Source organism: Ascaphus truei, chromosome 1, assembly GCF_040206685.1.
Source record: "Ascaphus truei isolate aAscTru1 chromosome 1, aAscTru1.hap1, whole genome shotgun sequence".
Lineage (NCBI taxonomy): Eukaryota > Metazoa > Chordata > Amphibia > Anura > Ascaphidae > Ascaphus > Ascaphus truei.
The window spans coordinates 396,944,413-396,966,250 of record NC_134483.1 but is presented as its reverse complement, the minus strand read 5'-3'; positions in this window follow the sequence as shown (position 1 = coordinate 396,966,250).

The following is a 21,838-nucleotide window of genomic DNA, read 5'->3' as shown; positions in this document are numbered from 1 at the left end:
GGGTCATGCTTTGTGCTTGGAAAGCTGGCATGCTCCTCTCTCCTCTCTCTGGATCCCGGATGCGGTGTAACCACAGGTCTTTCCTGTCTGGAGTTTTCTAAGACTCCAGAAATGGGGATCTTTCAACTCACTCATTTTATTAAATAATTTAATTTACCTCTGGAAATGATAGATTCCTTAAATGGAAGAATTTGACTAAAGGGATTCTTAATCAAACTAATATAATTGAGGAGGAGGTTAATTGTGACCTGGCCACTGAATTTTATAAACTTGAGGACTTACTTAAACAAAAGGCTAGGAATGGGATACCGTTTTTCTGAAAAAAAATATATTGAAGATGGGAGGATACTTAGGGGTCTAAGACTAAAAACTCACGTTTAATTACATTAAATTTATTAAAACATGGAATGAAGTAGTAGTATCATGTGCATTAATGAGGTTACTAATTAGATTAAGGGGCAAAAAGTTGGAGGCTCTAGGTCAGTGATTCCCAAACTTTTTTATTTGGAGGAACCCTTGAAGTTTTTTGAAAAATCTCGGGGAACCCCTATCTGGCTGACACATATTAGGCTAATTTCACACCTCATGAGCCCCCTCTATTTCCCACTCTCTACCCATGTATTTCTCTCCCCTCCATTTCACTCACTCTCCCCCCTCCCGCCTCTCATGCATTTATCTCCCCTGCGTCTCACTCTTACTTCCTCTTTTTCTCACTCACTCTCCCCTCTCTCCTCTCACTCACCCCTACCGTCCATCAGTTACCCCACTCTCACTCAATCCCCCCACAAAATACAAACTATAAAACCCCACCTTCCTAAATACATGTAACCCCACCCCGCAATATATATTAAAAATACCCGTCCCCGCCAATACATATTCAAAATACCCCCACCACACCAATACATTTTAAAAAGACCCCTGACACCCCAATAAATTTTAAAAAGACCCCCACCACCTCAATACATTTTAAAAAGACCGCCCCAATATATTCAAAAAAGACCCCTGCCGCCCCTATATATTTTAAAAAGACCCCTACCACCCCAATACATTTTAAAAAGACCCCCATCACCCAATACATTTTTAAAAGACCCCAACCACCCAATACATTTTAAAAGACCCCACCCCCACTCTCCAAATACATATTTTAAAAAATTGAGCCACACGGGTAAAATCATCATCATATTTCTCCCAGCACCCCTCATCCTCATTCTCATATATCTCTCCAGCACCCTTCATCAACATCCTCATATCTCCCCCAGCACCCTTCATCATCATCCTCCTACTCCTCATATATCCACCCCCTGCATCTCACATAACACCCCCCCTACTTGCATCTCCCATCACTCTCCCCCTGGATCTCCCTCCTCCTGCAGCTCACAAGCCACCACAGATCTCCCCCCTCTTCATGCACCACTCACCCATCATACTGATCCTCCATCCCAGCACCCTACTACAGCAGGCTGTGTTCTGCTGCCCCCCTCCCCCCTGCACGCTATGCTGGTAATGCTCCGGTGCTGCCGATCCCCAAATACGGATATTTCTCCCCCATCCCATATGCCTACCTCAGGCGGTGGTGGCAAAAAGCAGAAGACAGGAGGCTTGAGGCGGCGGGCGGGAGGCTCGAGGTGGCGGGCGGGAGGCTCGAGGTGGCGGGCGGGAGGTGCTCTAGCTAGCAGCAGGCACCAGAAGTGCCAGACTGCTAGAGCACACTTCTACAGAGGAGGGAGGAGGGAGGAGGAGGGAGGAGGAGGGAGGAGGAGATACAGGGGGATATCCAGTGGGAGAGCCATTATGGGCCACAGTGAGTGCGTGAGGCTCGGTGGAATCCCTGGTACTGCTCCATGGAACCGCGGACCCCTGGTTGAGAATCACTGCTCTAGGTGAAGAGATTAGTAAACTTCAGGGGGAAAGTAAATTATTTAATGAAACTAGTGAGTTTAAAAATTTAGAAGTTTTCACAAATGACAGGATAGAGAAGTTTGAAAATTATTTATTAGAGAATAAAAATAAGAAATTCCAAAGAGATATAAATGATTATAACCTAGAGAGAATTAGGAATTCGGGGATCCAAAAACAACAAGTTAGGCATCAAGAGGATAGAGGATATATAGGAACAAGATAAAGATTGTATACTGATTATCAAAAACCAACAACAACAACATTATGATTATAAACCTCTCCAGTTTGATCGATGAAATCAGAATGTACATTATCAGGATTCAACACCAGCTTCAAGCTACCATAAGAAGAATTGAAGAAACTGTGCACTACTTCCAAGCAGGTAGAAATTAGTCAGGCAGAGAGTGTACCCATAATGCAAAAATGATCAAATTTATGGGATCAAATTAAAAAAGCAGCGTATTAGGGCAGGGAAGCCCACACTTACGTGTATTGATCATCAGTACTTTATCAAGGTGAAGAAAATATTACTCACGGGGCTTATAAGTACCTGCCCTGCACTCTGAAGTCTCCAATCCGTCTCCTTCCTGGAGTGTCCAAATTGACACGGGAGCTGTGACATCAGCACGCAGAGGCAAAGAATGAAAATAATAAAACTTTATTAAACGGAACATAAAAACACTAACACACCGGCTGAGAAAATGCTTATTAGGGTTAAAAACATTGACAAATAACAGAAATTAGATAAAAACAATTAATTAACATTCAAAACTATAAGCCATGACAATAAACATTCAAAACAAGCAATCCCCTGATGAAACATTGTATCCCTTTGTGTAAATAACAACAACATGTCAAGGGGACAAAGATACAATAGCAATAATAACAAAAAGAGAGCATCTTTAAGTGAGCTATGTAAAAAGAAATAGAAAATAATATATGTAAACTAATAATTAATCAAATAATATAACTATATATTTCTTTAAGTGATATTACATTTATAATTTTGCAATAATTAAATTAGAAATCTCTTAAATTGTTTTACATCTTTTTAAATTGCTCCAAGGAAAATTGGATAGTCCTTAAAGAACAAACAGTATTATTAATATGTGCATACATGTATAACTCCTAACTATAGATTATTAACCAAAAAATGTATTCATGTGTAAATGGAGACCAAGATCCCAGTTTGAATTCAAGCCTTGGGGTAATCTAGTTTTTAAAGTAAAAATACAAAAAAGTTCACGCTTGTCCAATATTTTTTTTCTATTACCTCCTCTAACAGGATTTGGAATAGGTTCAATACCCATATAAGTAAATGTGTCTACACTACCCAGACTACAGTTTGAAAAATGTTGTGAAACTGGATGAGAGATCATTTTTACTTATGAGGCATAGGTGCTTCATAATGTGGACCTTTAGGGCCCTTTTAACAAAGAATATCAGGAGTAGACAGCACTCAATGAGTTTGTCACGCCTGTATGCCCACAGACCAAGCTAGACCCCAGTACTGCGGTGGGAATGGTATGATACCACACACCCACAGCAGTGGGAGCAAGCCTGGAGTGTGGTATAGCGTTTCTGGGCCTGTTGGAAGAGTTGTTAGAGTATACTTGCAACGCTTGGGGAATGTCCATGAGAATAGTCGTGTCCGTTTGCCAATGTTCAGGGATCCAGAGGGTATTGTCATCAGAGGGCAAGCCAGGTCCTAGGAAGCCAGAGGTCTGCGAAGTCGTACGTTTAGCAGGGTTCAAAGGGATACCAGAGAGCAGAGTAGTCCAGGGTAAGCAGGGGTCAAAGCCAGAGAAATCCAAAGTAACATAGGAGCAGGAAATCACAGGAGCACAGAGGGAGCACAGCATAGGTCAGGTACACACAGGGAAACAGGAACTACCGCGGGGGAGAGGGAGTGGGGAGGATCAAGGCAAGGGTTAAGGGAGCACGTGGGTATGCGGGACCTGCAGGGAACGCGCTGTGGCAAGGGGAGAGAGGTAGAAGGTGAAGGAGAGGAGTGGGAAGGAATAGAAAGGGTGACAGGAGATGGGAGAGAGGGACAAGGAGAGGAAGGAATCTCCTGAGTCGTCACAGTATCCCCCCCTTGAGGATCAATCTCCGAGTGATCCAACCACGGCTTAAGGGGGAATTTCTGGTGAAACTGGGAAAGCAACCTTGGAGCGTGGACGTGATGTGCCGGTACCCAGGAACGTTCTTCAGGACCGTATCCCTTCCAGTGTACCAAAACTGAAGTCCTTTTTTGGAGACACGAAAGTCGATAAGAGACTGTATTTCATACTCCTGTTGACCCATGGTGGACACTGGACTAGGTCTCCGCGAGGGATCCAGGCAATGAGGGCTGGACACAAATTCTTTAAGGAGGGAAACGTGAAAGACAGATGGGATTTTCCTAGAGGGGGGAAGCTCGAGGCGATAGGCTACAGGATTGACCTTCTCTAGGATTATAAAAGGTCCCAAGAATCTAGGGGACAGTTTGGGTGAAGGAGACTTGAGCCTAATGTTCTTGGATGACAGCCAGACCAGATCACCAGGTTTGAATGAAGGCGGTGGCGATCAGCTTTGGTCTTTTGCTTGGCCACCGCAGACCGTAAGGATTCTTGCAAGTTGGTGATATGAGAGTCGGCTGCAGGAACTCCAGAAGGAGAAGGTGAGAGAGGGAGGCTACTGGGGTGAAAGCCACAGTTGATGAAAAAAGGAGACTCCTGAGTGGACTCGTTCTTTAAGGAATTAATGGCAAATTCGGCCCATGGTAGAAGATCCACCCAGTTATCTTGTGAGTCGGAAATGAAGCATCTCAGATACTGTTTGAGAGTTTTATTTATCCTTCCAGTTTGACCATTGGTTTGTGGATGATATCCAGAGGAGAACAAGAGGGAGATACCCAATCTTTGAGAGAAAGCTCACCAGAATTTCGAGATGAACTGGGACCCCCGGTCTGAGACGATAGAAATGGGAACGCCATGCAGACTAAAGATTTCTTTGGAGAAGACATCCGCCAAGGTAGCCGAGTTGGGAAGACCCTTGAGGGGAACAAAATGAGCCTGCTTTGAAAATCTATCAACTACGACCAAGATAGTGTTCATCCCTTTGGACACTGGCAGTTCAACGATAAAGTCCATTGAAATGGGTTTCCAGGGTTGTTCCGGGATGGGAAGGGGTAGCAGAAGGCCAGAAGGCTTATGATGGAGGGTTTTACTCTGGGCACAAACAGGACAGGCGGAAGTGAAATTGAGGATATCTTGATTCATCTTAGGCCACCAGAAAGTCAGTTTAATGAGATCAGCTGTCCTCTTGAAGCCTGGATGACCCACTGCTCTGGAGGAATGACCCCAAAGTAAGATTTTATGGTGGAAACGTGGAGCCGCATAGAGACATCCTTCTGGTACCCTGAACCTGCTGGGGACATGTGCTTGTGCCTTGTGGATCTCGTCCAATATTCCAAAGTTGTTAGCCGAGACTATGCACTTGGCCGGGAGAATAGGTTCAGAGATTTCTTTAGCCTCGGTCTCAGAGGCAAACTGACGAGAAAGGGCCTCCGCTTTAAAATTTTTGGTACCAGGGATATACGAGATGGTGTAGTTGAAGCGGGAAAAGAAGAGGGACCAGCTAGCCTGGCGGGAGCCCAAGCGACGAGCACCCTCAATATATAACAAATTTTTGTGGTCCGTGAGAATGGCGATTGGTTCCTTGGAACCCTCTAAAGGATATCTCTATTCCTGGAGAGCCAACTTAATGGCCAAAAGTTCACGATTACCGACATCATAATTCTTTTCTGCTGCTGAAAATTTCCATGAAAAAAACCCACAAGGATAGAGTTTCTCTTGGGGAGAAGTCCTCTGGAACAGAACTGCGCCAGCTCCTACGTCTGAGGCGTCAACCTCCAAAGTAAAGGGGAGGGAGGTATCCAGATGACGCAGGATGAGGGCAGACATGAACACCTTCTTGAGAGTCTCAAAGGCTGTGATGGCGTCTGGTGACCAGGATGAGACGTCGGTGCCCTTTTTGGTCAAGACGGTGATGGGAAGGGCAATGGAAGAAATTTTTTTGATAAACTTCCTGTAATAATTAGCGAAGCCAAGAAAACGTTGCACCGCTTTGAGCGTATTAGGGAGTGGCCAATCGAGGACCGCCTTCAGCTTCTCTGGGTCCATGGAGAAACCTTGGCTGGAGATGATTTAGCCTAGGAAGGCCGTGGAAGCCTGGTGAAACAACCACTTTTCCATCTTGGCATAAAGACGGTTAGAACGCAGCCTGGAGAGCACAAGTTTGGTATGTTGAATGTGTTCCTGCAGATTTTTAGAAAAAATAAGGATGTCGTCTAGATAGACAATGACAAAGGTTCCCAAAACGTCACGGAAGATATCGTTCATAAATTCCTGAAACACGGCCGGGGCGTTACACAACCCAAAGGGCATAATAAGGTATTCATAGTGTCCAGAACGTGTGTTAAATGCAGTTTTCCACTCGTCTCCCTTATGCGAATGAGATTATACGCACCCCTTAAGTCAAGTTTTGAAAAAATAGAGGCCCCTTGGTGACGATCGGACAGTTCAGAAATGAGCGGAAGCGGATACCTGTTTTTCACCGTGATCTTATTGAGTCCGCGGAAATCTATGCAAGGCCTTAGAGATCCATCCTTCTTCTTCACAAAAAAAACCCCGCACCGGCAGAAGAGGTGGAATTGCGGATGAAGCCTTTTTCCAGGTTTTCTTGAATATAAGTAGTCAAGACCTCGGTCTCCGGGATGGAGAGTAGGCAAGACTTAGACTTAGGTAAACCTCCAGGAGATGATTGAAGGACAACATACCCCATGAATTTGGCTTCTACTGCTATCAGGCAATGAAACCCTTTTTTTTTGTTCGATTCATTTTTATGTATTATGTATCATTTATTGCATTTTTCCTTCCATAAAGAATTTACTTGTATCACTTGTGCCCCTTTTTTCTGTTTTGTTTGAACTTCCTAACCACATGCCTCCACAAACCTTACAAATATTACAGATACATTGATGATCATTTTATAATATGGACAGAGGGTGAAGAAAATCTAAAACAATTTCACGAGTCCTTGAATTCATTCCACACATCAATTAAGCTCAAAATAGATTATTTGGCAAACTTAGTAAACTTTTTGGCTACAACAGTAACACTGAAGAATGGCAAACTATACACATCTGTATACAAGAAACCTACAGACAGATGTATTTACCTCTACAACTTCAGCTTCCAATGCAACTAATACAAAACTAGCCATGAATCACAACCAAGCTACCAGATATCATCGCATATGCTCTGACACTAAATGCAGGAACAGACACCTCACAACCCTGATGTTAATAATAATTCTCTACTTCAGCATATGTAGGGATCGTCTCCAGTTCTCTGATAGATTTCTTATTACACCTCCGGAGGCCTTTCCCCACTGTTACGGCACTGGAAAGGTTAAGGTGGACGAGCGGCTCGGAGGAGAAATAATTGAGTCTGACACCAATGAGCGTTGTCAAAAACTTCTCCTGTTTATTAAAGATTTTCAGTCAGGTTATATAGCTAAGCAAGTGAGCGAGTATACGTGCAGAAAACTTACTTCCCATTTTCTAACATTAACCCCTTATCTAAAAGTCACACTAGTCTGTCCTTGAATGAAGTCATAAATTCTGACTCGAGACTTGAGACACTAAAATGCTGAGATAGTACAATGTGACATTTTGTACTGTACTGCTGCGGCCAAGTTTATTCGAGCATTTGCCCGTTCTTGGCCGCAGCAGTAGCCTGGCGCGCGCCCGAGAGTGACGGGCGCGCGCCGAAGCAGCGGAAGAGCGCCCTCCGATCGGGGCGCTCTCCCTACCGCTGCCGGGTCCTCCGGGTCCCCCAGAACCCCCTGCCGCTGTCCCGCGATCGCGGGACACCAGGGCTCCCTTGGGGAGCCCCTGGACGCGCGTGCAGGGGGCGCACGCTCCACTAGCAAGCCGGGAAATCTCCCGGCTTGCGGTACCGGCCACACTTTAATAAAGTGTGTCGGTAGTGTATGTGTCCAGACTTCCTGCTTTTACAGGAACTGCCATCTGAACACATACTAGGCACTCAGCCAACATATATGGGCATATGTGGGGCAAAGGTGAACAACAGAATGGCGATATGATTATTACAATACAACTTGACATTATTAATGAATATGGAGTACCCCCTATAAAATACAGCAAATCATTCATAGAAGAGATATAAGCCAACGACTATTGCCAAAAAAATCATAACCACACTTAAAGCCCCATGACAGACATCTTCCCCAAACCTCCCATCCTTGCATTCCAGCAACCGACTAACCTCAGACAGAAGTTAGTTAACTGAATACCTCATAACAAACTCAATGACGCTATGAAAGGCTCAAGACAATGCAACAAAACACACTGCAAACTTTGTAAACATGAACCGTAAGCCATGATCCCACAGCCGGTCACAAACAGAGAACATTCAATGTTAGATGACCATACTACTGCACATCCAGTAATGTGATATAAATGATTCAATGCAGCAAATGTGACCAAGGATCAGGATCAGGAAGTGGACCCGCAGGGCCGAGGTAGGGATGCCAATTAACCGACCAGAGCCCAGGGACAGAGTCCTGTTAGAGTATCCATGGTCGGTAAGTAAGCAAACCACAGGGATAGGCAAGCCACAGCAACAGGCTAGAGTCTGGACCAGGGAAGCCACAGGGATAGGCAAGCCACATTGAAGGCTCAGGAACAGGGAAGACTCAGGAACTAGGAAAGCTCAGGAAGAGCCCAGGGTGGCCACAAACACAATGAAAAGTATACAATGCTCAGACAGGGGCTGGAAATCACTGGTTGCTACAGACGAGACAACGAGTATTCTAAGGCTTGCCTTAAACTAGCCCGGTTACATGCTGGGTACATGCTGAGTGTAACCTGGCTAGTTTAAGGCAAGTTTAAGGCATTTCTGCATTGACTAATGACCTATCGGATTATCACAGCAGGGGTCCCTGGCAGTCCCATTCAGTTTGAATGGGACTGCCAGGGACCCCCACTGTTAATCTGATGGGCCATTAGTCAATGCAGAAATGCCTTAAACTTGCCTTAAGCATGACCAGGATGTACCCAGGATGTACCGGGTCTTTTTGGCGATTGCCACTGGTTTGTGTTAGAATAACCGTCGGCACTACAGTATTTAAGCCCTTGAACAAGTGCAGCCAATATAGCAGGCTGCCAATAATCAAAATATCCACAGCAGCCAGGTAAGGGTAGGTTCCAGTCTAAGCCTGGACTGGAACCCTTACACTTGGTAAAACCAGCCAAAAACTTCAAAACAGAATGAACTTACAAAGACACAATAACTCACCATGAAGAAGGAAGATACTGAACTCCAGTGGGAAACCACTTCTCACAGCCATATCATTCCATAAATGATTTAAATATCAAAATCATCAACGGAATATTTAAAAGCACTCAAGAATGGAATATATTTGAACTCAAAATGTTAATGCTTTTTAACACTAAAACAAGACAACTTAATGCTGATATGGGGTTTCTTACACTATCAGAATTTTTCTCCTGACCTCTTCAATTTTCACCGCAAACCCTTCTCCCATGCTTTACACCCCCTTCACACAGCTGATGGTTATATGGTTTGACATGCTCTTCAAATATCTCAGTACCCCTTGTATCTATTTATTGCCCTGCCTTTTTATTTTCAGTCTGTTCTGTAATTAATTCTCCACATCTCCTGTCTTAGATTGTCTGTTTTCTTTACATCTGTTTAAAATGTATTTGTAAATTAGAATTGCTTGAACTGAGGAAGAGAGGGAACTCTCGAAAGCTTGCCTTAAATATCAATTGTTAGTCCTAATTAAAAAGGTGTCATCTACAGGAATACTGATGTACTGTACTCATTTAATCTGCACTAATTATTATATGAATGAGAAGGCAATTCAACAATATTCCACATTTCCCTGACGCATATCCTTCATTTCCAAATGTCTATTATACAGTACGTGCATGAATATTGATAGGTCCTATTTTTCTTGCTGACCAGTGAAAACCCAAGTTATCTTCTCTTGCTCAACAGCCAGTTGCCAATGGGTAACATGTTCAGAGAACTACAGTTTGCTACTATTTTCATGTACTTCATGATTAAAATATAAGGGGATAACTCATTCCAAACACATTTATTTTTCCTGTAGAAACGGGGAGCTACAACGTGTCAGGGGTAAGATGTTCCCCAGCTACTTCCATTTGTCTGTAGGTGTTCAACAAGATGTTGGCAATCTTCCCCCCCCCCCTTACTTGTACTGGATTTCTGTAAAGGGCAGCATCAGTCTCATGAATAGTTTTGTTTCGTTTGTTGCACACATTTCCTTTTTTCTCTGCAACTACTTCCACTTCTATTCACAACCTTCTTATCTAGTCAGTTGTTGGTCCTTTTTTCAATTTCTACAAATAAAATAAATTTCAGACCCCTAATCACTGTAGAAAGGATAATAGCATTACATTTCTAATGCTGTAATTCTTCAAATACTGTAACTTCAAAGAACACTTTGATCAGGTAAAACAGGATCAAAGTTTTAGCTTTGATACAAGTAGAATCTATTATTGTAGATTTCTGGTTTCCCTTTGGAGTTTATAAATTCATTGATGTACTATATGAAGTAGTCAGATAACACACAGTGTCTAACTCCTGCTGATATTGCATCTGAAAAGCTAATGACTGGAAGTCTTCATAAAGTTAGATAATACCACATAAACCTTTCATACAGTAATAAACTAGCATCTGCTAAAGATATTGCAATAAAAGAATTACAAGTATTACATCAAGGGAGTTATGGGAGATATGAATGAAGGCAAAAGTGGAGCAATTACGAGGCAAAATAACTCCACCTGATGATCACAGAAATAATTCCCATTAAAGTCAATTGGGATGGGTTTTTTTTGGATAAAACTTTTGCAGTGATTTTTGCCCAAGAATTGCTTGACTTTTGCTTTGTTACATAGACCCTTATACATTTTCTTATATTTGATGTAAGTTAGAAAGGTTGTGTTATATAGTAACTAGAGATTCACACTTCACCACATGTTTTTGTTTGGGTTTAGTTGTGGTTTTTGCAAAACGTACTTGTTGGTTTTAGTTTAGGATCATGGAGAAGTTGTGAATTTGATGGCTGTGATGGTGAAGGGGTAACCAGGCTCAATAATAAAGGTTAAGCCCACTTGGTTACATAGTTACATAGTAGATGAGGTTGAAAAAAGACGCACGTCCATCAAGTTCAACCTATGCTAAATTTAGACAACAGATACTTTATCCTATATCTATACTTACTTATTGATCCAGAGGAAGGCAAACAAAAAACCCCAGTGTTATTTCATCCAATGATATCTCATAAGGGGAAAAATAAATTTGTTTCTGACTCCAATAATTGGCCATTGGATTAATCCCTAGATCAACATCCTTCCCATGTGTACTTATTTGGTATATCCCTGTATACCTTTCCTTTCCAGAAAGATGTCCAACCTTTTTTTGAACAAATCTATTGTGTCTATTGTTTCTGCCATCACAGTCTCCATGGGTAATGAATTCCCCATTTTAACTGCCCGTACTGTAAAAAACCCTTTCCTTTGTTGCTGGTGGAATCTCCCTTTTTCCAACCTTAAGGGATGGCCCAGAGTACTCTGTACTGCCCATGGGAAGCTCCTTGTATTGCCCCCGAATATATTTGCATAAAATTATCATATCCCCTCTTAGACGCCTCTTTTCTAATGTAAATACATCTAATTTAGCTAGCCTCTCCTCATAAGTTAGATTGTCCATCTCCTTAATTAATTTGGTCGCTCTTCTCTGCACTCTCTCTAGTTCCATAATGTCTTATAGTTACACTATAACAGAGATTGCTAGGCTAGGAGTTTCAGGGTGGGTTTTGCGGAGAAAGTCTTTTCAGATTGTGGCTATGTAGCGGGGTTCCTGAGTTACGGGATACCCCAAAAATGTACCAGAGAATTAGGTACGATTCTCGGATACATTAAAGCACAGTGCTCTGGTCAAAATCCTACCCTGGAAACATTCTTGCGACTCACCGCCAGGATTCCCTGCTTCAGCACAGACTAGGAAGGTAAAAGGGCATAGGGGATCAAGGTTTCCCCAGAACAGTACCAGGGTCCCTAGTACAGATGCAGCGGCCATTATTGAAACACTTAACGCATTGTATATCTCAGAATACCCATGTGATGGCACGTGATTTCTTCCAACCATACCGCTTTTAGACGCGAATGCAGGCGAGTGCAGAAAATGGCATTTTAGGGTTCTGGCTTTTAAACACCTGAAATTGACGCAGTAGCACAGTACTGTACACATTGCAATTCATTCATTTCATTGCATTTAATTGCACACAATCCATGAAATTCAAACAAAGCAACCGTGATAAACACATGTGCCTGGGGCGATTTACGGCGTTAAAGCCGAGTGGAATACAGCAGCGCACACGAAAACGGCGCAGTGATTTGTTCGAATAACGGCCTCTGCATCTGTATAAGGGGGGATGCCCAGGTCATGCCAATTCATCCTGACCCTGGTATAGGGGTTCCGGGGGTGCTTCAACTACTGTATGTGATAAAGCTGTGAGGGTTTTATTTGTGTGCCAAATGTAATGTCAGGTTTCTACAGTGTTGCAGGGATAAGGCTAATAAGAGTAGAGAGTATATCTTTTTATTCTATCCCTGTCACCAGAAAGGGGACTTAGACATTTTTAGTGCATGATACAGTGTAAAGGTCTATTTTATTAAAGGATTATATTTAATAGGTATATATGCCTATACCTGTATATGAACTGTGGAATTTCCAAGTCCCAGGTTGCAAGAGACCAGTTGGCCACCAGGCGTGGCGCCACTGTGTCTGTTCAGGTCCCGGACTTGAAAGTTTCAGGGCTGCCAAGATGTTAGAACGGCAGGGTACTTGAGTTACACTCAAGCACCCATGTCCTGGTATAACAAAGGGCTATCTGGCCACCATTTGCCCAGCCCCAGACTTTGAGGAGCCTGGCACAGTGGGGGGTTAAATATGCTAAGAAGCAGAGGTGCCAGGTTGGTGCATGCAGAAATTTAAATCGGTGCCCGTCTGGCTTCAGAGTACCAGCAAATCGGTGATAGGCTGGCAGAGAAATTCCCACGTGCTGATTGGCTATAGTGTTTTGTAAATGGGACTCCAAAACCTAAAAGAAACCTAGCAGCCAATCAGGACCTCAGATTCTAAGCACCAAACCATCAGCGGCAAATTCAAGATCCCAAAAAGATGCTTTAAGAGATATAGACGCGAACCGGCTTCAGAGATTTCAAGGCAAGAAATTTTCTAAGTCCCGCAAAAATTGTAATTTATTTCTTTTCAGACACACACACAAAACTTTGCAATTACACTGGATAAAACACTTACTTGGATGGAGAAACGAAATCAAATGTCCACGGAACGAATGACTTAACAGCATAGTCTCTGGATACCCCTGCACGCATGTAAGTGGGTGTGCAATTTGATAAGTGACCGTGATATTTAAATAATGCAGGGATATACCTCCACCCAATACCGGGGCCTGTAACATGGGAAGCAGGGTGTCCCCGAAGCTGACATTAATGTAAATTAAATAAATTATTGTAAAAGTAAATCCAGATTTACACAGAATAGATTTGTTACAAAACACTGCCTTCAGTGCTCATAGGTTTTAAAGAATACAATTATATTTCAGATAATGACCTTGATAAAGTGGGTGGCTCACTCTGTATAATTATGTTCTCTGGATTTCTGACGATTTTATACATTATGTACTGAGTATCATGGCTATGACTGTTTACCGTTAAGACAGCTTGCACCGATTTTTAAGATACACTTGTTAATTGTTTTTATGATCATATAATTTTGAGCATTTTAATTTTTTATGATGTTATTTTATTCCTTGTCTAAAACAATGTGAGTACAATAGAAGTACAGCACAAGTCAAACCATAGTTATGTTTGTACAAATATGCAAGTTAAAAATATATTGACATTTAAGATTATACACATTTCTCATTCTCATTAAAAGTAAATAAATCAACAGCGCAGAATTCGTAAAATGATTTATTTGATAGATTCACAAGGTAAAATAGTATGTTTACTGTACTTTTACATATCTGTACTGGAAGATATACTGTTCCTTTGTGTTTAAAAAATACAGGGACTATATGATTTACTGTATAATATATGAATTAATGCACACTTGTTGCTCTTTCATTGTAAAGTCTTAGATGACTGCTCAGCAAAACTGATGGAATAGATTATTCAATCCAAAACCGAAGAAAAAATCCTCCTACCAATTCCAAGACATGGAAGATTTTGATACCTTTGACAAGAAATTCCTAAAAAACATAAATACCATGGAGAAAGAAGTTATGCTGAATAAGCAAAAAAAAGTTGGAGATGTCGTTCTGAGTATGAACGAAGACAAGTGTATATTTGGCAGAAGCCACTGCAGCCACTGCCTGCAAGAAATCCAAATTGCTATGAAAATACATCTTGATGGGATGGATCCAGAGATGCAGAACATCTGAAAAGGTCCACACCTAGGAAGTGCATCCTTAAGAAGTAACACACAGATGTATCTAGTGTATCTGATGCTTCTGATAGCGACAATAGATATCAAACTGTTTCCTTTTCCGGAAGTGAAGAGCATAACCATACAGATTCAAGTGGTTCTCACAGAGCAACACATCCATTATGGAAACAAGATTCATTATCTTCACATGATAATTATGAGTCAACAAACTACTCAAGAGGACTAGACTAGACCCACTCAAGACAAGGAAAAGCAAGCAAACGGAAGAAGAATTTTTGAAATCCAGTACTAACATTATCAATTTATCTGGTATTCCTTTTTCTACAGATGAATTTATGCTGTTGAATTAGGGCTTACTGTCACGGAAGACCAGATCTTACCAACAAATTAATACCGGGATTCTGAATTGAGCACAACAAGCAGGGCAAAATAAATTGTAATTTATTTCTTTTCAGACACACACACAAAACTTTGCAATTACACTGGATAAAACACTTACTTGAATGGAGAAACGAAATCAAATGTCCACGGAACGAATGACTTAACAGCATAGTCTCTGGATACCCCTGCACGCATGCAAGTGGGTGTGCAATTTGATAAGTGACCGTGATATTTAAATAATGCAGGGATATACCTCTACCCAATACCGGGGCCTGTAACATGGGAAGCAGGGTGTCCCAGAAGCTGACATTAATGTACCGTTAAGACAGCTTGCACCGATTTTTAAGATACACTTGTTAATTGTTTTTATGATCATATAATTTTGAGCATTTTAATTTTTTATGATGTTATTTTATTCCTTGTCTAAAACAATGTGAGTACAATAGAAGTACAGCACAAGTCAAACCATAGTTATGTTTGTACAAATATGCAAGTTAAAAATATATTGACATTTAAGATTTTACACATTTCTCATTCTCATTAAAAGTAAATAAATCAACAGCGCAGAATTCGTAAAATGATTTATTTGATAGATTCACAAGGTAAAATAGTATGTTTACTGTACTTTTACATATCTGTACTGGAAGATATACTTTTCCTTTGTGTTTAAAAAATACAGGGACTATATGATTTACTGTATAATATATGAATTAATGCACACTTGTTGCTCTTTCATTGTAAAGTCTTGGATGACTGCTCAGCAAAACTGATGGAATAGATTATTCAATCCAAAACCGAAGAAAAAATCCTCCTACCAATTCCAAGACATGGAAGATTTTGATACCTTTGACAAGAAATTCCTAAAAAACATAAATACCATGGAGAAAGAAGTTATGCTGAATAAGCAAAAAAAAGTTGGAGATGTCGTTCTGAGTATGAATGAAGACAAGTGTATATTTGGCAGAAGCCACTGCAGCCACTGCCTGCAAGAAATCCAAATTGCTATGAAAATACATCTTGATGGGATGGATCCAGAGATGCAGAACATCTGAAAAGGTCCACACCTAGGAAGTGCATCCTTAAGAAGTAACACACAGATGTATCTAGTGTATCTGATGCTTCTGATAGCGACAATAGATATCAAACTGTTTCCTTTTCCGGAAGTGAAGAGCATAACCATACAGATTCAAGTGGTTCTCACAGAGCAACACATCCATTATGGAAACAAGATTCATTATCTTCACATGATAATTATGAGTCAACAAACTACTCAAGAGGACTAGACTAGACCCACTCAAGACAAGGAAAAGCAAGCAAACGGAAGAAGAATTTTTAAAATCCAGTACTAACATTATCAATGTATCTGGTATTCCTTTTTCTACAGATGAATTTATGCTGTTGAATTAGGGCTTACTGTCACAGAAGACCAGATCTTACCAACAAATTAATACCGGGATTCTGGATTGAGCACAACAAGCAGGGCAAAATAAATTGTAATTTATTTCTATTCAGACACACACACAAAACTTTGCAATTACACTGGATAAAACACTTACTTGGATGGAGAAACGAAATCAAATGTCCACGGAACGAATGACTTAACAGCATAGTCTCTGGATACCCCTGCACGCATGCAAGTGGGTGTGCAATTTGATAAGTGACCGTGATATTTAAATAATGCAGGGATATACCTCCACCCAATACCGGGGCCTGTAACATGGGAAGCAGGGTGTCCCCGAAGCTGACATTAATGTAAATTAAATAAATTATTGTAAAAGTAAATCCAGATTTACACAGAATAGATTTGTTACAAAACACTGCCTTCAGTGCTCATAGGTTTTAAAGAATACAATTATATTTCAGATAATGACCTTGATAAAGTGGGTGGCTCACTCTGTATAATTATGTTCTCTGGATTTCTGAGGATTTTACACATTATGTACTGAGTATCATGGCTATGACTGTTTACCGTTAAGACAGCTTGCACCAATTTTTAAGATACACTTGTTAATTGTTTTTATGAACATATAATTTTGAGCATTTTAATTTTTTATGATGTTATTTTATTCCTTGTCTAAAACAATGTGAGTACAATAGAAGTACAGCACAAGTCAAACCATAGTTATGTTTGTACAAATATGCAAGTTAAAAATATATTGACATTTAAGATTTTACACATTTCTCATTCTCATTAAAAGTAAATAAATCAACAGCGCAGAATTCGTAAAATGATTTATTTGATAGATTCACAAGGTAAAATAGTATGTTTACTGTACTTTTACATATCTGTACTGGAAGATATACTTTTCCTTTGTGTTTAAAAAATACAGGGACTATATGATTTACTGTATAATATATGAATTAATGCACACTTGTTGCTCTTTCATTGTATTGTAAATAAAGCACAAAGATATTCTTCAGCTTCAGTTATTTTAGCAGTAACATTGCATTTCTGTATCTTCCAATAGCCCTGAGGTTTTTCTCTGTATTGGTCTTTGAAGTGTGACCATGATTTTTGTGGATTGTCTTTCAGTGCCCTAGCCAGATTAGCAATAGATTAAGGAGAGTGTGTTTTTGAACATAGATGGTTGCATTTGGTTCACTGATCATTGTAAAGTCAGAAAAGCAGACAAACTCATTTTGGTAGAATGCTGATGGATGACTGTTGGTAATCTAAAAACTGCTGCTCAATGCTTGCGAGAAAAAGAAAATGCCACGAGGGAAATGATGTTACATTGATGAAAATACGAGAGGCTGACTGAGCAGGATTGACAGGGCAATATGGGGGAACGTTTTTTTAGAGAGAAAGAGTAGGGAAGAGGGAAACAAAAATCCATATTAATTTAAAAAGATTCATTTTCATTAGGCTGTAAAAAGAAACTTTTTCTTCTTAGAAGTGTAACAGTGTTTCCCTTACCCGGTGGGAGATTTGTCCATTACTATGTTGTGTGGTGCAAGATACCTGCTGGTAACAAGGGGGCTGAGTTTTCCACCGAGGGTAGTTAGGACACAGGACTAGGCTTCTGGGGTTCATATCCCACATATATTTAGCAGTGCAGAACCTCCATCTGCCATAGGCTCCAGGGAACTGTAGGTGATCTCCCATGGTAGAACAATTACCTCTCCCCTCAGTAAGTCACCCACCAGGCAGAAGGTATAACAATAGGAACGGTTTATTGTCTCTTCTATACAGCAAAGTGTATGTCAGGGTTCTGCCCAATTCAGCAACTGTCAGCTACCCACTGAAGGATGGTCCCTGGACCTTCACTATCGGCCAAAGGCACCCACAGCAGTTCAAGCTCTTCCCTGCCCATCTAGCAGGGACAGAGGTACAGTACACACTCACTCTCCCCTGGAGGGAAAAGGACCAGAGAAGGACCAATAGTCAGGCTGTTACACTGGCGACACACTTTATTCGAGCTTGGCTAGTCCCACGAATTCGGGTATACCCGGGTGTATTGAGGTTTGTGACTGTTTTCTGCCCGAGTACATTGAGTTATTTTCCAAGCAGGGATTGAAGCATTTTATTCCTGCTGGCTGCAATACTGCACAGTATATATATATATACTGCATTACAATTCATGAATTTATGCCATCTGGTAGACACGCGAAGCATTGCAGCCTATTAAATCCTAATCATTATCATTTAACAGATCAGCCGCCCATCAGCCAGGCATGAACCCAGGCTGGGAAGGCAAATGCAACGGGGCTTGTCAGAGGTTAGGAGTGGCGCATTCCAGGTATCTGCCAGGTACATACCGGGTATTTGCTCGAATAAAGTGTGTCGGTGCAGTAGTTGTGTGACCTGCCCCTCTCAAGCGAGTAGAGGCACTGATGAATTTGGGTGGTACTGCCATTAAGTACAGCCAGGAGGAGGGCACCAAGTCTGTCTCATCATTGGTCATGCCCAGGCCTGTGTCACCGCCTCCCGCTGTCACTCAAGAGCAGCTCCTAGGAGGGAGAAAACCCCATATCAACTACTGCCAACCTAATTGTACCACGGCTTACTGCCAGGAAGAAAAGCAGATTAATAGCCATAGATGGCATGACTGCAGAAGAAAAGTTCCTTAATACTATACATGCAGAGTGTACCCATAAAGTATATAGTAAGTAACATTTCACACAGGAAGTATTATTACAAAAGGAAGTATTTGGAACACTGAGTTCTGTGACTGAACCACAGTTTGGTGAAAGCGCAGCTGGATTTACTTTTACGCTGTATTCAGATGGAGTTGAAGCAAAGGAAATAAGGAAAAAGTCTTTAATTTATTTCTCTAATCTGTTAGCAGTTAATACTTCATAGTTACAATAATGAGCAGAGTTGAAAATGCCACTCAGTGCAAATGGACATACTTCTATGGGAAATGTGAGCAGGTGGTCTCTTTGTAGGGTGACCAGATGTCCCGGTTTAGCCGGGACAGTCCTGTTTGTTTAAGGTCTGTCCCGGGTGGCCGTCATTTTTTTTTAATTTCCTGTTTTTTTTCTGCTTGTCCAGGTTTTGAACATCAGAGCGGGGGGGGGGGGGGGGAGGGGAGGGCATAAGAGAGCAGAGGATGCCAGAATGGAGGAGAGTGGAGGCCGGGTCTGACTGCAGCTGCAGAGGGTGGGGGAAGAGTTAGCTTCAGAGGGTGGGGGTGGGGATAGCTGCAGTGAGACCCGGAGGTGAGTCATTGAGATCTTCAGATGTCTGCTGCCAGGGTTCAAGATGGCTTCCAGCTTTCCCATGCTCAACAGTGACAGGTAGGGGGACCCACACCCACCCCACCACACAACCCCCCAGAATGGGGGGAGACAGACAGAATTGGGGGAGAGAGACAGAATGGGGAGGGACAGAGAGACAGAGTGGGGGGAGAGAGAGACAGAGAATGGGGGAAAGAGACAGAGAATGGTGGCAGAGAGACAGAGAATGGGGGGGGGGAGAGAGAGAGACATAGAGAATGGGGGAGAGAGAGACAGAGTATGGGGGGTAAGAGAGAGACACAGAGAATGGGGGGTGAGAGAGACACACAGAAAGGAGGGGAGGGAGAGAGACAGAATGGGAAGGGGGGGTTTGAGAAAATAGGAAAGGGAGGTTTGAGAAAATGGAGGTATGTGGGGGGGTGAAAGAGAATGGGGTGTGTGAGAGAGAAGAAAAAAGTTAGAAGCGCAGTCAAAATGGGGTTGTGGTCAAACTAAACACCTTTATTAAAAATCCGTGGGGGTCCGGTAGTTTCCTTCAATCCCGAAATCTGCTCCGGTACACGCTGCACAGATGCACGATGGCATCCCTGACGAAGCCATCTAATGGTGAAACGCGTAGGAGGAAGAGCATAGGGTGTTTGCTCTCATTCAGTGCAGTGGAGCGGAGCAAGTAACATCATACATTGGGCTCCCGCCAGTAGCACCTGATCAAGCTTGTTTGCCTGTTCATCGGCAACCACCAGGAGGAGGAGAGCTGACAGACGCAGCCCAGAGACTACCGGGAAGGGTCTGTGCGTCACAGCCGGAAGTGACATCAGACCCGGACACCCGGAGGGCTGTGTGGTATCGTGTGCCATCGTGCATCTGTGCAGCGTGTACCGGAGCAGATTTCGGGATTGAAGGAAACTACCGGACCGCCACGGACCAGCAGTGAATTCAGGGTGAGCATATCGAGCATTGGCTCAACCCTGGGGTACCCCTCTATACCAAAACCTGCCCGGGCAGTGCACAGCTTGCAGGACTCTGACTTTCTACCGGGTTATTCCCATTTTTAACCCCTTGGAGACCCATTGAGTGCAATTGCACAACAGCTTCATCTGCACAGTTTTTAACATTATCATTTATGTATTGATTATTATGTTTTTGTTGTCCTAGAGGGTGATCCCTGGGACACGATTTTTAATAAAGGTGTTTAGTTTGACCACAACCCCATTTTGACTGCGCTTCTAACTTTTTTCTTCTTTGCTGTTACGGTCTCATCAGGGACTGGGTTTCCCTGTTTCTAGAAGCTGCGTCATTCATTGGGTTGTGGCTATCTTACTCATCTACTACTGTTAGCAAGACCCTATACGCACCGGACTGGTTCATGTCACATGTTTTTTGTTTTTGTTTTTTTGCATTTTTGCTTTATTACATAGCCCATATTCACAGTCACATCCCATTTGGCGCATTTTTATTTTTGTTTTTTCCTGTATGTGTGAGAGAGAAGCGGGGACAGAGAGGGGTGGGGCACTGTTGGTTATGTTATGTTTTATAAATATTTTTTAATGGTTCCCGGATTTTACTTTTGTAAATCTGGTCACCCTATCTCTTTGGAGTCTCACATTGATTGATATTGGCAATGTTGAAATTAATTTATTGCTTACTGAGCAGATCCTGACTGGGATTAGTGGTGCAGAGGGTGGAGCTGAGACTGAGGACTAGGAAGAGGTAGGTAGCTGGGTAAGAGCAAGAGAATCTAAAGAAATTTGTTAATGATGGACCAAAATTTGTTTTCAAGAAGGCCAAATAGTTGGCGGGCTTCCTGTCACCCAGTCTATTTCATTCACATCACCAACAACGTATTTCTAATATTCCTAAAGGTTTTTTTAAATGCAGCCATTGTGTTGTCGGCCAATATGCCGTTCCGATTGCTAACATTAAATCTATAAAACAAAAAAAGGACATCAAGATTAATACATTTATTAATTGTAATTCTAGTTATTTACATACTTAATTGCGACTGTGGCAGACATTACGTTGGTCGCACTATCAGACCACTAAAACAAAGAATTATGGAGCATGTTAGAGCAATAAAGAAAAGTGTCACCACACACCCAGTGCCTAGAAACTTTGCCCACTGCCCACAGGGCGGAATCCAGAACTTCTCCTTTTCTGCTGTTGAGCATGTTCCCCCACACATTCGGGGGGGGGGGGGGGTGATAGATTGAACATGCTCAACAAAAGGGAGATGTTCTGGATTTTTACTATGGATACTCTGCAACCGGCTGGTATCAATCAAGATT